The sequence below is a fragment of the Fundulus heteroclitus genome, chromosome 22 (assembly GCF_011125445.2).
Source record: "Fundulus heteroclitus isolate FHET01 chromosome 22, MU-UCD_Fhet_4.1, whole genome shotgun sequence".
Classification (NCBI taxonomy): Eukaryota; Metazoa; Chordata; class Actinopteri; order Cyprinodontiformes; family Fundulidae; genus Fundulus; species Fundulus heteroclitus.
The window spans coordinates 6,789,886-6,805,837 of NC_046382.1; the positions used below are offsets into that span (position 1 = coordinate 6,789,886).

General features: G+C 39.8%; 1 long non-coding RNA gene across 1 annotated transcript in view; it reads left to right on the forward strand.

Moving 5' to 3' along the window:
• LOC118557159 overlaps positions 1–15,560 on the forward strand; it is a 28,139-nt gene extending 12,579 nt beyond the window's left edge. Inside the window, exons 2-3 of the long non-coding RNA XR_004927660.1 lie at positions 762–859; positions 15,308–15,560. This is a non-coding gene — a long non-coding RNA (uncharacterized LOC118557159). The remainder of the gene's footprint in view (positions 1–761; positions 860–15,307) is intronic.
• The last annotated feature ends 392 nt before the right edge of the window (positions 15,561–15,952 follow it).

Here is a 15,952-nt window from a genome sequence, read left to right on the forward strand (position 1 = left end):
CAGGCCAGCCAGACTCAGTTTTTCTTTCGCTTTGCTAAACAGTGAACTGAGTCAGGAACTGCTCCCATAGAGCCTCTTTCCTTATACCGACCAATCACAGGCGTGGGCAGACTTTATATGTTGAGAGATGTGCAGCGCCTGAGAATCACTCAGCCAAAACAAACAAGACGGCACCAAGTCAGAAATACCACCATGTATCCTTAAGTTTTTGTGGCAAAAAAATGACAAGAATCATTCACCGTAGTCTCTCACACGCGGCTCGCCATGTTGAGTTATATTGTTGAATGTTGACAGCGGAAGTCTGATTGTGCCTTTTTTATGCCACGTCCACTGTCTCTCTGATTGGTTTACTTTGCGCCTGTTAACCCCACCGCATAAAAAGTCCTCTATGGGAGCAGATCCAGACTAACTTCAGCTGTATAGAAGAGAGGCAAAAGTTGGTCTGTCTGGCCTGGCTGCACAGATCTCATCTTCTGCTCATGACCCCCTTAGTCTGCTCTGCTGTATTTTAAGATTTAAACCTGTGACTCTGTCGTCTCTACAGGAGGTGTTTATTCATTCAGAGCCTACAGGTTCTCTAAATTAAGCTATCCCACCTCGACTATTAAGAGGACATTAGCCGTACAGCTCTGGAATGGTTTAAATCTTATGTATTTAGTCGTACTTATCACCTGGTTAAGTGAGCATGAAGGAGAACTAGGCTGAGTTTTTACTTTCTGAAGCCGTATTTACCCACATCTTATCTGGACTCCCATGTCTAGGTGGATGCGCTCAGCCGGATGCTGTCTCCGGTCTCCATGAGAACAGCTGCATCACTCTGCAGGTGTGTCACTCTACATCTGCTCAGAGGATTCAGCAGGTATGGAAATGGGAATGCACTTCCTCACATAATCTTCATGCGGGTTGTGTTCTCCTCACAAAACCGTCTTACTCCTGTGCTGGTTCCCAAGTATTATCAGTTCAGCCAACACTTTCACTGAACTCTGCGCTTCACTAGGCTTTTAGCCTTCCACTGCCTCATTTATCTCTGACCTAGTGTTCCTGGCCATTGGGGTTTTATTGGATCTTTATCTTCCCTTATCTACCTTTCATTTAATTTTCTTCAGTTTCTCATATCAGCTCAATGATTATCAGATTCCACTGTTTCTTTGTATCATCATTTTGTGTTCTTATGACCAGAATTGTTGTATTTATCCTGTTGTCAGAGCCAAAAAAAAAAGTGTTCAGGAACCTGTCGACCACTTGTGCTCTGACTGCGATGAAATTTACATCATTATGATATTACAGCCATGAAGCAGCTTTATCTTCTCAGGAAACAGAAAAAGTTGCACTCTGAGGGATGAAGGGACACACTGATTGAGCTGCTACCAATCCAAGGTAGGCAAAACCTTCACCTTTAACGGTTGAGTCTGCTGGGCTCTGGGTTACGCAGCACCCAGTGGGAAACCACCGTGCTCTGCAACACTTTCTTCCCCCAGACTTTTGACCTGTCAATAGCTGCCCTCCTAATGAAAACCTCTGGTCAACTGAACACAAACACATACTCATATGCTGTGTTTTTTGTTAGTCTGCTCAATACAAATACGTGTAATAATTATTTGTGTTTTACATACACCGTGGAGTAACATTTTCTCATATATAACTGAACTTTGGTGATCTCACAATGGAAAGATTCACTTCTGCATCTTAACCCATCCCCTTGGGGAGCAGTGGGCTGCCACTGTGCGGTGCCTGGGGAGCAGTCTGGGGGTCATGCTCAGGGGGTAAAGGTCTTGCTCAGGGACCCAGAGTGGCAGGCTGTGGGAGCTGAACTTAGAAACTCAAATGCTCTAGCCACTAGGCCACCACTCCCCTTTATACATGTATACTCTAGTGTTGTTATATTTCAGTTTTTATGTTTATTTTTTGGTTAATTTGGTCCATACAATTAGAGTTAATCCTGGCTGTAGTCATATATTCATTAATATTTTATCTCTAATGTGCCTACATTTCATTTGTTGACCATCTTGTGTATGTGTGAATGACTATACAAGTCTGTCTGTTGGTCTTGGCTTTTTTCCTAGCCATGGAGATATGAACCAGTTATAAACTCAAACTAAGATGATGAGGAGGTCATGGGAGTTTGGTTGTCCAGTCCACATTAGATTTGTGGAGCTGGAGAAGGCTTACAATAGTGTACGGTGGTCTATTCTGTGGTAGTAGTACGGGATGAGGGGATGCTTCTAAGACTGTCCACCTTGCATAGCTGGGTCCATGTTGTTGGTATATTTAACTTGGTCCCAAATAAGTTTGTACCTTACCAGTACTGCCCCCATCTGCAGTCCTGTTTGTGGTGTTCGTAGACAGGATGTCAAGTTATTATCATAGGATGGGTGTGTCTGGTTTGGAAACCTTGGCAGATGTTGTGGTCCCGTTGGTTTGATAAACACAAGAGGTGTTTAGAGTCAACTCCACTCAGTTTTAGGTTGCGGTTCTCAATCATTAAAAAGGTCCAGCTGTTGCCTGAAGATAAGGAGTTGAACTACCTTCTTGTCTTGTTCACAAGCGAAGGTGGGATGAAGAAAGAGCTGGATAGATGGATGGTTGCTTCATCTACTGTAGTGACATTTTCTTGTAGTGAAGAAAGATGAGTCTTCATTTACTTCTTGATACGGACCAGGACCAAACAAAAACAAGGTGCCAGATACAAGCAGCTGAATATGAGTTACTTCTTGTGATTTCTGAACTTGAACTTAGAAATAGGGGAAGAGAAATGGCAGAGTAGAGCTGGTGTTCCTCTGCAGTGAAATTAATCATTTGTGGTTCAGAATCTGATCATGATGCATCCTGGGCATGTCGCTCTGGGGAAAGACCCATAACTCATTGGAATAAATGTATGCATATAAGTTCCTTTTGACATTTCAGCATGTTAGGATGATGAGTTGATACTGGGCTCCTTTGGTTTAATTAACAGAAACATCGCCAAACAGCTTAATGTGTATTTCTGTAAGATGGAGAAAAGGGTAGGAGCTTTCTTTCAGCCAGCCTACTAGCAGTGAGCAGTAACAAGTAGGGGAAGGGCAGCCATGCTCTTCATTCCTGGATACAATTCTGGTGACTTTCTCTAGCAACCCATTCAAATATTTTAAAACCAAAGGCACAATACGAGATACAGTCTAAGTGGGTTTATTACCACATAATTTTCAAAACTTTGATACTGACAACCGTTCAAGATTCTTTATTGTCACTACCGGCTACTGTGGTGAAATTCCTTTCAGGACGTACATCTTGTTCTTTCAGTCACGACCCAAAGTTCATGACCATAGATGAGGGTAGGAACGTAGATCGACCGGTAAATCGAGAGCTTCGCCTTTTGGCTCAGCTCTCTCTTCACCACAACGGACCGGTACAGCGCCCGCTTCACAGCAGACGCCGCATCAATCCGCCTGTCGATCTCCCGCTCCATCTTCCCCTCATTCACAAACAAGACTCAAGGTACTTAAACTCTTCCACTTGGAGCAGAACATCCTCTCCGACCTGGAGAAGGCACTCTACCCTTTTCTGGCTCTTCTAAACATGATGTGGCCAAATGGATTTTTGATCTTCACAGTATTTCTTAATATTTTTTCCATTAAATATGATCTTTGTCGGGTAAAACCTACGAAGTTAAAACATGCTGTGGATCTCCCGCTCCATTTTCCCCTCATTCATGAACAAGACCCCAAGATACTTGAACTCCTTCACTTGTTAAAAGATAGAAAAGATAGAAAAAAACACATAAAAAATGCCTGGTTACTCTAAGATGGCTTCATATTTGTGAATGGAATCCAGTGAAGCTGTTTTTACTTGGTTGAGTTTTCATTACGCATTGTCTTTGCTGTGTCCCGGAAATGACTTATTACCTGCCTGTTTATTTATTTTCCGAAACACATTGGCTTTTTATCGAGCAGCTTCTAATCACTGCGTGTAGTAAGTACATGCATCATCACCCTGTGAGCATGTTGCTTTGGCCCAGTGGGTCAGTAATTTATTAAAAAAGAAGATTACATTCATCTGCAAAAGCAATTTTCATTCATCACGCCCTTTTCATTTGGTTGTAGTAACAGATACGTATTACAAAAGCAAAATCATTTCTGATAAATGCCCTCCTCATTATTTTCAGATCAGGTTTGTTGCCTATTTTCTCTGCTGTATTATTTTTTGGAGCTCCTGTGAGTCGAAGGCAAAAAGACAATCCAAGATATTTCTCTCTGCAGCAGGTGTGGTACGACTGTACACATCCTCATCATCGATTCAGAGAAAATAGGAACCCAGTGTTTCATGTGTCTGCATGCATGTATCAGAGAGTGCATTAAGGTTGTGCTATACATTTCATTGAAGGTGTGTGAGTTATTAGGACTTTAGAGTTCCCTTTCAGTTTTTTCTTTAATGTGTGCCTGACAGTTTCTCTCCAGTGCACAAAACAGGTCTCCGTTATTCCCAGTCTAATCATCTCTGGACTGGATCTCATGTGCTTGACCCATCTTTTCTGTGCAGACAAACGAGTTCATTACACTCTCGTGATTCTCTCTCTGCATTTTCCCTTCAGATTTGCATTCATTTTATTCAAAGGATAGATGTGGAACCTAAAATTGCTTACATGCTTTTGCTATCGCTGACACAAGTCAACACGTACAAACCACGACGATTCAGTTTCAATTAGAGTTCAGATTAGTTTGCGAGGCGTAGAATTCAAAGCATGTTACAGATTATCCAGTTCAGTCAAAATTCAGTTTAAATCACTGAACTTTACAGTACAATACAATCAAATTGTCTGATCCAAAATCATTCAGTCCTGTTCAGTCCAAATGTTACATTGTCAACTTTTCATACAAACACTGTTACTGATGTAATAGCAGTTGGTCAAAATTCTGTTAAAAATTTTGTAATAATGCAAAATTTTTGTAATAATGCCAAAGAGAAACCAATTGTTGTTGTAACTCATTATGTAGGTTTCTTCAAAGAGTTGTAGATGCTGATAGCTGTAGGGAGGAAGAATCTCCAGTAGTGGTCTGTTTTACAGAGTGCTAATGAAGCTTCTGAGTGGAGACAGTGCTGTTGTACGATAGCCTTATGAAAAAAATTATCAGAGTTGTCTGTCATGTTCTTCATCTTATGAAGAATCCTTATTTGCACGATTATCCTCAGACCAGAGCTAGCCTTCTTTAGTAGCTTCTGAGCTTTTTTGAGCTGCTACCCCTGGAGAGAATGGCAGAAGAGATCATACTCTCCACTAGAATAAAATAATCTATGTCAAGAAAAAATATCTATAGTAGTCATTACCTTTGCTGAAGTTCCTCATCCAGAGCAAACATGTTGTCACGGTAAAAAATAAACAAACACTATCTCATCAAAAGGAATAAACCTCCAGCAGACCCTTTCTTAATATAAGCAGGTACCTAATGTGACAGGCTGGGGGTTCAAAGGAGAGCAAAGAAGCTCTGGGCGTTCCTGTGGGAAAGAAGAGGAGAGCAACAACAACAGACTCTTCCAGAAACGAGACACAGTTAAACACAGAAGCATCAGGTAAGCCATCTTTAATGATCCATAGACTGAAACTCATTCATTAGAGCATTAATACACTCACAAGGTGTTCCATCTGGAACTAAAAAATAAAAGCAAATATACAAAGGCTAAAGTTTATTTTAGGTCTTTACCCATATTTCCTACCAGAAGGTTTACCTATGGCACAGTTTTAAAATGGTGGTCAATTTTCTGTGACTGGGGAAGTACAGGAAGTAATCCTGATGCATTGCTTATCATGTCCTGTGTGTTAGAAGGGGATACAAACGCAGAATCCAGGAACATGTTGGGTGTCTGTCTTGAAAAATAGGAATGTAATGTACTTCTTGAGTTTATCACTAGGAAAAAAACGTTCTATGCTGGTGAGGCTTCTCTCTTTTGTCATCTACCCAGCAGGAGCTCCAATTGATTTTCTTGAACGTCTGCCTCCTGTCTGGTCTGTTATCATTTTTTCCTACATATTGTTACTAAAACACAACACTGTGTCTAAATCATACAAAACTGTAGAATTTCATAAGAAAAAAGACTCTGCCAAGAGTTTCTAAACCATTAGTAATTTTTTAAAATCTTTAAAAAATCTCAACTGGATTGCATTCTCAACTCTATTAGGTTTTTACAGAGATGAAAGTTCAGAAAACCAATTTCTTCTGTTATTTTACACATAATGTGCAGTTGAAACTTTCCTGTTTTTACTCTATTTTGAGCTGTACTTATCGCCTTTTTACTGTTTGGAAAATTTTAAAGCGAAAATAAAATCTGCCAGTGCTGACCAGACCATGAGGACGCAGAGATCCTGTTTGCTGGCAGCTTTTTAAGCAGAGGAAGTCCGGCCAAAGGGAATAAATGGAAATCGTTCTACAACTTAGCACCAAGACAAGAGTCCATCTGTCTCATGCAGGTCAACCACAAACCAAACTTATTGTCTCATTCACGTTATAAAACTTCCCTTTTGGACCAACCATTTGTATTTAAATTGAATTTGAATAACTGGAACTCGACAGCATTGCTGCAAACTCTCAGGTGAAAGATCCAACTTGCTGATTCCAATTTATCTTTAAGAATCATCAATAACTACAGAATTCTACTTTGTGCACAAACTAAAAATGTATCTGTCTTACCAATGACATTGTAGTGTTAAAAACAAATCATTTATCAAACATTGCCTAAATTAGACAGCTGCCATTTTGCAACGGCAAAATCCTCCAGTTCAGAGGGTAGGTGGATCTCCAAAGAAAATAAACAGAGCAAATTTAATTTCTCCAGATTAATATAGCACACTAACATCCCTTTTATTTTGCACTGCTGAAAATGTAATGTGCACATTTCACTATAAAAAGATGGGCAATATATGGTTCTGTCCACAAAACTACCTATTGCATTGACCACCTAGTTATTAAATGGAACTATTCACAAACTATGGCTGTACTAATGTCCATGGCAGTAGCTCACTCTGGTTGCATATACAGGATTTCCAATTAAATGATCATGCCCTGTAGGTTGTTTCTGCTCCATTTTTTAGTAAAGGTGCTTCTGTGTATACTTAACATAACAAGACCACATAGCTGGCGGTACTGTCATGTCCCTTCTTTATTTCTGCAGCTTCCACTCTTGAAAAGGATGAATGCATCTAAATTCTACAACTGGATTCCATTTAGAGACCAAATGGATATCTTATTTTTGTTACATTTCTTTATTAGTGTCAGGAAAAGTATTTGTTTTACAGTTGGCCAATTGCAGGTAAAAAAAAAAAAACTTTAAGCACCTCCAAACAATCAAATATTCATTTTGTCAGAAATTATTTAAATTTACGAAATGCAACAATATAACAGCTAAACTAAATACTGTGAATCTCAGTAAAATGAACAAATAGAGAGGATTTGGGGATTTAAATATAGTGTTAATTCAGTCAAACAGCATTCTGTAGTGATGTTCTCTGGATTTCTTTATTTCTGTTAATAAATTATTGAAGATAAGTTGTCACTCATTTATTCTATATGTGTGCAGAGTTTGCTGTTAAAAGATTGCCATTGCTCAAATCATTCCTTTCAACTATAGTCCTAATATCAGCTGTTTGGGCTGATATTTGCCAGACAGTACCTAACAGACAGAGAGTTATTTATTAAACATTAAATAACTTAAAACAGTGCATAATGGCACAACACAACTAAATACATCACAGACTTGTTATCAGTGTATCAACCCTCCAGACCACTCAGGTCTTCTGGCTCCAGCCTTCTCTGCATACCTAGAACCAGGACTAAACAGGGAGAAGCAGCATTTAGTTCCTATGCTCCACTTATCTGGAACAAACGTCCAGAAAACTGTAAAAGTGCTGAAAGCCTGAGTTCTTTTAAATCAAGATTAAAAACACATTTGTTTAGGATAACCTTTTACTGTTCTATTTAAACTGAAACATAATTAGTTCATGTTTGTAGTCCAACTGTTTTTAATATTTGCCTCTGAGTTTCCATTTTCCCATGTTTTATTTTGTTTCTACATTTTATTCCAACTTGCTATTATTCTGTTTTTATTTTCCTATATTTTAATCATGTAAAGCACTTTGTGTTGTCTTTGTACTGAAATGTCCTAAACAAATAGATTTCCCTTGCCTTGGCTTACTCGTAGCTCCGTTAACATTTTATGATTTTTCCCATTAAGATCAAAAATAAGTAATGGATGCAAAATTTCACAAACTATACCTTACATAGTTTAACTTTTAACTTTACTACATCTATTAGTTAAAATCAACGTACAGAAATTACTTCACAGGTACGATATTGTGCATGCAGGGCAATTGGGTGAACAAGGAGAAGCAACGGAGCCAAGTGAGTCGGCCATGCCCAGCGGAGGAGTGAAAAGAAAGAGGATAAGGAACCAGAACCCTGTAGATCAAGTTGGTCTTGGATCAAGATGAGCGGTGTGTTAGGAAAATGAAACAATAACTGACTTCCCAGACTTATTGAATAAGGAAACGGTGAAGTGGTCAAGTTCCAGCACTTTATTGAGAAACAGAGCAGAGATTACATAGATGGAAGTAATTACATCCCTGGGTCCCACTGCAGCCTTCGTCTGCCCTGATTCTGACGGCCTTCGTTCTTGACTCTCACTACTACCTGACAGCAGCCTTGCTGTGAGGCAAAACAAAGGCAGTCATATCCTGGATATTCATTATCCTTCACAGTATTGCAGGACGGTCTGCTGGCTCAAACAGTAGTATAGATGCCATCTTGCTTTCTGATAGCTCCGTGGTTCTGCCCTCAGATGGCACAGCAATGCTTATGTTCGCTGATCACGTCCGGTGAAAAGTTCTTATCAGACTATCCTGATAGTCAAGTTAAGACTATCAGGAGAAACGCTTGATGCATGCTGTTTTATTTAAAGAAGAATATATGTGTTTTTTTGTCAGAACGTGACTAGGCCCCTTTTCTCTGTCATCTTTTATCATTAAAATGGTGCCACTGATTGCTACATTGGTGTAACACTCACTCATAATTACATGGTTTTTTTTAACAGAAGGCTGTTGAAAGTTAATCCCAGTGTGGATGGATTGGACTGAAATCTTAACAGTGAATAATGTTTTGTAACAGATATTGGATCTGAGTCATCGACCAGCTCTGCTGACAGGAAACCAAACACCTTTCTCAATCCTCCTATTTGAACTTCAACCTGCTTCTTGTGTAATATTGACGCTTTTCAAGAATCAAGATTCTTTATTGTAATCATGTAGCAACGCTTACATTTCTCATTGTTCTTCCTTTTTATGCTGCTATTTTTACTGTTATCACCGCACTGCTGTGAGGAGTTTGGGAGCATTTTGAGAATCAAACTCGTCCACGCTGAACAAACCTTGTACCCATTCTGAGAAATGTCCCAAGTATTTTGGGAATTTGAAATGTCATCAGCGTATCTACAAAGGCTTTACACCTGTGGCCATAAATCCAGAGTGTCGAGATTTATTTCTGGGGATTTGAAATGTTATCACCATTTCCACCCCAGTGGAGAGCTTCACAACTGTGACCAGTTTGAGTGGAGCTTCAAGCTTTCAGGGCTCTTGAAATGTCATCAACGCATCAACGCTGGAGAAAAGCCTCACGTCTGTGACCTTATGAGGGAAGTGTTGCAGGCAGTCAGTGGCTTTGAACGGTCACCAGTGAATCCACGCTTTAGAAAAGTTTCACTTTGGGAAATGTGTCATAAAAATGCTCTAATGCACGCGCTGAAACACTACAGATTATTCAACAGCTGTTTGAATGGAGTGAGACTAATGGCTCTTACCACCATCAATTGTTAAAAAAAATTGCATCCTAAATTGTGAAATGTTCTTTTTTTAGCAGCAAGTACAATGGGGGATTGAGATGAGTCACCGTATGAAATTAGCACTGCTAAAATATGTTTCATTTTGGTCATGTTTATGTATTTTAAGCTTTATTTGCAAAATATATTTTAGAAACTTGTTTACAGGTAAACAGAGATGGTAAATTTGATTTAGACTCGATTCACACTTAGCTTTCAAACATCAACGACTTGGCACTTAAACTTTTACTCTATAGAGTCTAGACTCAACTCAGACTCGAGGTCTAGAACTCAAGTCTTGATCATTTTTGTTTCCCTGTGTTATCAGAGTCAAGTTGGGATAAAAGTGATTTGTATGGAAAAATAAGTTTCCACAGTCAATATAAATGACTATTACAATCTTTGCTACATGCCGCAGAAGGTTTATCCTTAAAGACACAGTTTACCTGTTTTTCACCTTTTAAAAAATTAGGAATGTCAAATCAGCAGATGGTCTACAGAACATTAGTTCTTGTTTAAAGTTTTCATTTATTTCTATAAAGCCTCCCATGACTTGACAACGAGACACAGCCATGCCTTTTCTTTGAGGAAGTCAGTATTTAAATAAGGAGACTTCTTGGCCGAGCCAACAGCTGAGCAGATGATCCAATCACTTCTGCTGGAGGGTTCAAACTGAAATAGGTCAAAGAAAAAAAAGTTAAATTAGACGTTATGTTGTGAAATAAAAAACTCGGTAGCATCAATTTCTATTTGAGTGTGTTGGGAAGAAAATAAAATGTTATTAAATCTATTTTTTAAAGGAGCAATAAGTAAGAAATTTACTCCAAAATTATTCAAAGGAATTCTTACTTGTCACCCAGGAATGAAGTAACATTGCCTACAAACAAGCAGTCCTCTCCATCAACAACGTATTTGTCAAGTTTTTCTCCTTTCATGCCTAGAGGTACGGTCCAGAACTACTTCGGTTCAGTGTAGCCCGTGTTTACTTCCTGGTTCCTCAACCAATCATATGAGAGTTCCCAGAGTTCCCAAAACAGAGCACAGCATTTGGTATTTTACCGTGGCAAAAGACCAGCAGCCTGTAAAAGTAAAGGAATAAATAAATCCAGAAAGCACGCACTCTCACACAGAGCTACTCCAGCCACCTACTTGACTGCTGCATCCTAGATGCATAAAGGAGGTCTCACACTGAATATGATGAAGATATGGTTGTAGCACTGCAAGGAACCCAAAAAATGTAAAGATGAATGTGTCCGCTCACATCAGCCACGTGAGACTGTGGGTGAGCTGCAAAACATTCAGCAAGAAGGAAGTTTGACTGGACACCTCTGAAGTCCCCGAATTAAGCTCCTGAATTTCATGAGCCCAACAGGAAATGTCAGGCGCTAGAAAGGATAAAGTTACAGTGAATTTCATGATAAAATCACCACACCTACATAAGCTAGCTTTTTTAATGTAAACAAAACATCAACACAGAAACAGGAGGAAACAGGGAGGCTTTTGTAGGATGAAATATTAAATTAAAGCACACGGTTAAAGTTTTAGGACAGGTTTTGTCCTAAAAAAATAAACCATGGCTGATTTTAATCATTTATGAGGAATTGCAACAGAAAGCACCACATGGACTTCTGTTTTCACCTGTGCCATTTTCGCTGCTGGCCGCAGTTTCCCTAGGAGTAGTGTGAGTCGGGGTTTGCGACAAACCAGAGCTGGATCAGGACCATAACCCGCACCATAGTCAGTGTGGGGTACGAGAAGCGAACCAGAAATAGAACAGAGTACAACATCATATCTGTCCTGTGGAAGTAAAAATGCAGTTGGGTGTGTGTGTGTGTGTGTGTGTGTGTGTGTGTGTTGTTCTGATATGCAGCGCTAGGTGTCATTATTACTTATTGGTCCTTTGAGTCTTAAAAAGGATGTAAAGCACTCTGATAAATAACAATAATAATTGAACTTTATTGATCTCACAATGGAGAAATTCACTTCTGCATTTAACCCATGACCCTTGGGGAGCAGTGGGCTGCCATGTGCGGCGCCCAGGGAGCAATTGGGGGTTAAGGGTCTTGCTCAGGGACCCAGAGTGCAGGCAGTGGGGATCAAACCATGTACTTGCATCCTTCTCAGAGCACAAGCACACTGCTCTAACCACTAGGCCAACACTCCCCAAATCTGCAACACACAAATATGTCAAAGGAGCACCGCAGTCTTCATCGAATAAAAGCAAAATAAGCATAGACGAAGAGCAAACACAAAATACCTTATGCAAATATGTAATTTGTTATAGTGTTCATGTTTGTCCGCACACGTTTGTGCTTTTTTTTCTTCTGCACAACCCTGAAGGCCTCTGAGCGCTGCTGAGCTTTACCCGACACATTAAACCTTCAGCTTAGTTCTCAGGCTGAAAAATAGGCTATGTTTACTCCCCTGACAGAGACTGCATAAATTAATCATACCTCAAAGATACATCGCCTCCTTCACACCTTCAGACATGCAGATAAATAAAAACACCTCAACCTACACATTTTAGAACCATTTTCACAGGATCTCTCTGATGAATGAACCACATCCGTAGTGAGGCATGCTGCCTCTTATGGCCACAGCATGTTTTTAACTTAATGGTCGTACACATTCCAAAGGCCCACTGGAACAACCAGAGCTTGTTTGTGTGATCAGCATGTGGTCCTCAGGAAGCCTGCAGGTATTGTTTGTGTGCCTGGGTGCATGCGGGTGAGGTGGCAAGTGATTTTTCCAGGAGAGAAGGTCATTTCGAAACCAAAAAGAAGTGAAGGTCCTTTGTGTTTATCAGTGTGTGACTTTGAATCAGTTGCAGCAAGACCTCATCATATCTCAGAAAATGAGGCATTGACCTGGAAAAGCTGACATCCAGGAGTGTTCTGAATCAAAAACAGGAACAGGCTGATTATGTTTTCAGTGCACGTTAAATCGCTGGAGGTCCTCTTGCATAATAAAATGGTTAAACAGTCACTAGATGCATTATTAAAATGTGCCTTTGGTCCTGCTTCCTGTGAGCGGGTTTGTTAATATTGCAATAATCACATCTGGGATTTGGGTGGATGACAGTTTATTGAAATGTTCAGGTAACTCCAGACCTTAAGACTGAGCCCAAAGCACAGCTCTGTCTCCTTTATCACAGCATTAACTACTCACTCCACCTAGCTCCTCATCTATTGTGTGTCTTTACCATGCTACTTTAACTTCACCAAATATTATTTAATATTTTCTACTCTTAGAAACAAATGTTGGGTTTCTTGGCACTATTTGGTTCGAGTGACCAAAAAGAGCTATGCAACAAAACTCTTTTCTCTATTGGGTAACCTGTTTGGTGATTTTCAAGGGCCCAAAAATACACGCACACACACACACACACACACACACACACACACACCAAGTGTTAGTTTAAGCCCTTCATCAAACTTGATGAAAACGGCCTAATTTAGCCACAGAACCCATGATTCTGGTCCGAGAAATGCACCAGGCACCAGGCCTCATTAAGACTTTGTCCTGGGAATTTTTTTCCAGGTAATTTTATGGATTTATTTCATGTGGGTCAGGATGCTCCTGGTGCATTCTTCTATGTTTGTGTTGATGACACGATTATTTTGTTTTCATGCAAACACGGCTTCTCTGGTGTTCTCTGGAACATCTGCAGGTTACATAATTCAGTCAGATCTGTTCCGTGTCCCGCTGGTTCTGCATTTGGTATTAAACTAGTGATAAACGTCTTAGTATTTCCAAGTCCTATAATCATTTTAAGTATAAAAATAAAAATATTGGAACAAAGTTTTTCCTTTTAAAAAAAAGCTTTTATTTGAAATATGAAAACTCCTGTCAGCTCTTCAGATTATAGACACTTCAGCACCAAGATTCATCACAGGATATAGACAAAATTTTCCTTAATTTCCCTTCTCCGGCCAACTGGCCTTTACATGACTGTGGCATTGGTATATTGTTAACTCGCCAATCAATTTTCAGTTTACTATCAGTGTCTATAGCTTCCTGTGTGTCACTTTAAGATGTAAAAAGGCATTTTCCCACAATGCCCCTTCTAGATAAAATAAAGATAAAATAAATTAATAAATTGAATACTGTAAGGATCTTAAAAAAAAATTGCCTGAGGTCAAAATTAGTCTGTGTTATTTGGAGAATGTAGTTTTCTTGTAATTCACATTATAGTGGAAACGTTCACATTTCTTCCTCCGTTACCCTTTTTTTTGCAAGCAGGTCTCTTCTTTTGCAAAACACATTTTTACAACAAATCATCACTGTTCACTTTTATGGCAGCAGCAGAGTGCTTGTGCTGGTCTCTAGCATTTAATTCAGGTAACACACACACACACACACACACACACACACACTGTAGACTGCTGCTGTTCCTGATTCCATTTGATACCACCCTGATCTCAGTAATGAAGCTGATACTGCAGCAGGTGTTCTTGCATGACTTGGCAAATGTGCCCTCACCTGGTTTACTACCAGCTTACAATCTGCTCAATAAATCCAGAGCAACCAATGGATGAGAGCTTGGTATGTGGAGCTGTGGTTCTCTTCTCTCCAGAATGTGATGTTTAGTTTTCAATTGCATATGACTTGAATTTCAGTTTTGGCTTAAATTGCACTGAAGTCACAAAACTTGAGACTTGACTTAAACTTGTTACATCCTCCATGAGAACAGAGAGTCGGGGTGGGAAGAATACAAAAATAGTTTTTTCCAGCTCTGTCTATTCATGCTTCATGAGACGCTCAGCTGCAGAAATCGTGCCCAATAAATACACATCACTGAAGATCAGTGACGGCTACAGAGAGCCGAGCACATCAGGAGCAGACACATATTTGCGTACTCTGGTGCTATTTGGAAAGACTGCGAATACCGGGGGAGCCATGGAGGTGGGACTGCATTGTTAGGACAATTTATGGAGGAATCGCCATGTTCTACCACTTAAACTGAGTGGTAGAAAACTACCACTAAACTGAACTGTGTGACTGGAGTTCCACATATGTGTGAGACATTTCTGCTTTTCTAGCCTAAACACGGCAATCTAAATCATGTCCAATCACAAGTTTGATAAGTTTGGAAAATGTTTTTCTAATAATCCCTAAAATCTTCTGACGGAGGAGAGGAAATCCTTCCAAAGCATACATAGTGCAATATGTGATACGCAATGATTAACGAGTACTGAATCATTACACATAAAACATAAAAAGCATTTTATTTTATTCATTCAAAACTTAAACATCACCGGCGTCAATCACTTTTATTCATTTAAAGTTGTATTTATTATATTAATTTCTATTTCAATGCAGTAAATATATTGCTGCATATTTTTGTATGTTGAGTAATTTTTTTTTAAACCAACAGTTTTTGTTGTTAAATTAAATGTTAAATGGATGAAATGTACTTGTTAAATATTATGTTTTAAGAGAGTCCTAAGAGTGAAATAATGTCTCTCTCTAGCCTAAAGCAATGCAGCGTTATACACAGAACAAGTGGCCTCTGACCCACACCCACCCATCTACATCAAAGCAGTGACGGTGGAGCGTGAGAACAGCTTCAAGTTCCTGGGAGTCCACATCTCTGAGGACCTCACCTCAACGACCGGCTGCTCCAAGCTGGTCAAGAAGGCTCACCAGAGGACTTTGGGGAAAAAAACGCCTGTCCTCAGATATCCTGGTGAACTTCTACCACTGCACCATCAAAAGCATCCTGACCAACTGCATCACAGACTGCATCGGACCAGAAGCCGTTGTGGAGGATGGTGAAAACCGGCAAACGCATCACCGGAACAGCACTTCCTGCCATAGTGGACATCTACAGGAAGAGTTGTCTGGAAATGGCTGTGAAAATCAGGAGTCACCCTGAACACAGACCATTCACTCTCCTGCCCTCTGGGAGGCGCTACAGGAGCCTTCGGACCAAGACAACCAGGTCCCTACAGCTATCACACTCCTGAACTCTGCCCCTGACATCTGAACAAACAATGACGAACTGTATTCTCATACAGAAGAATAACACATGAGTTCAATCACCACTCACAACTACCTGCCTGTACTTCTACCTGTTAGCTCACTACTACCGTAAATACTGGATATATAATCTGCT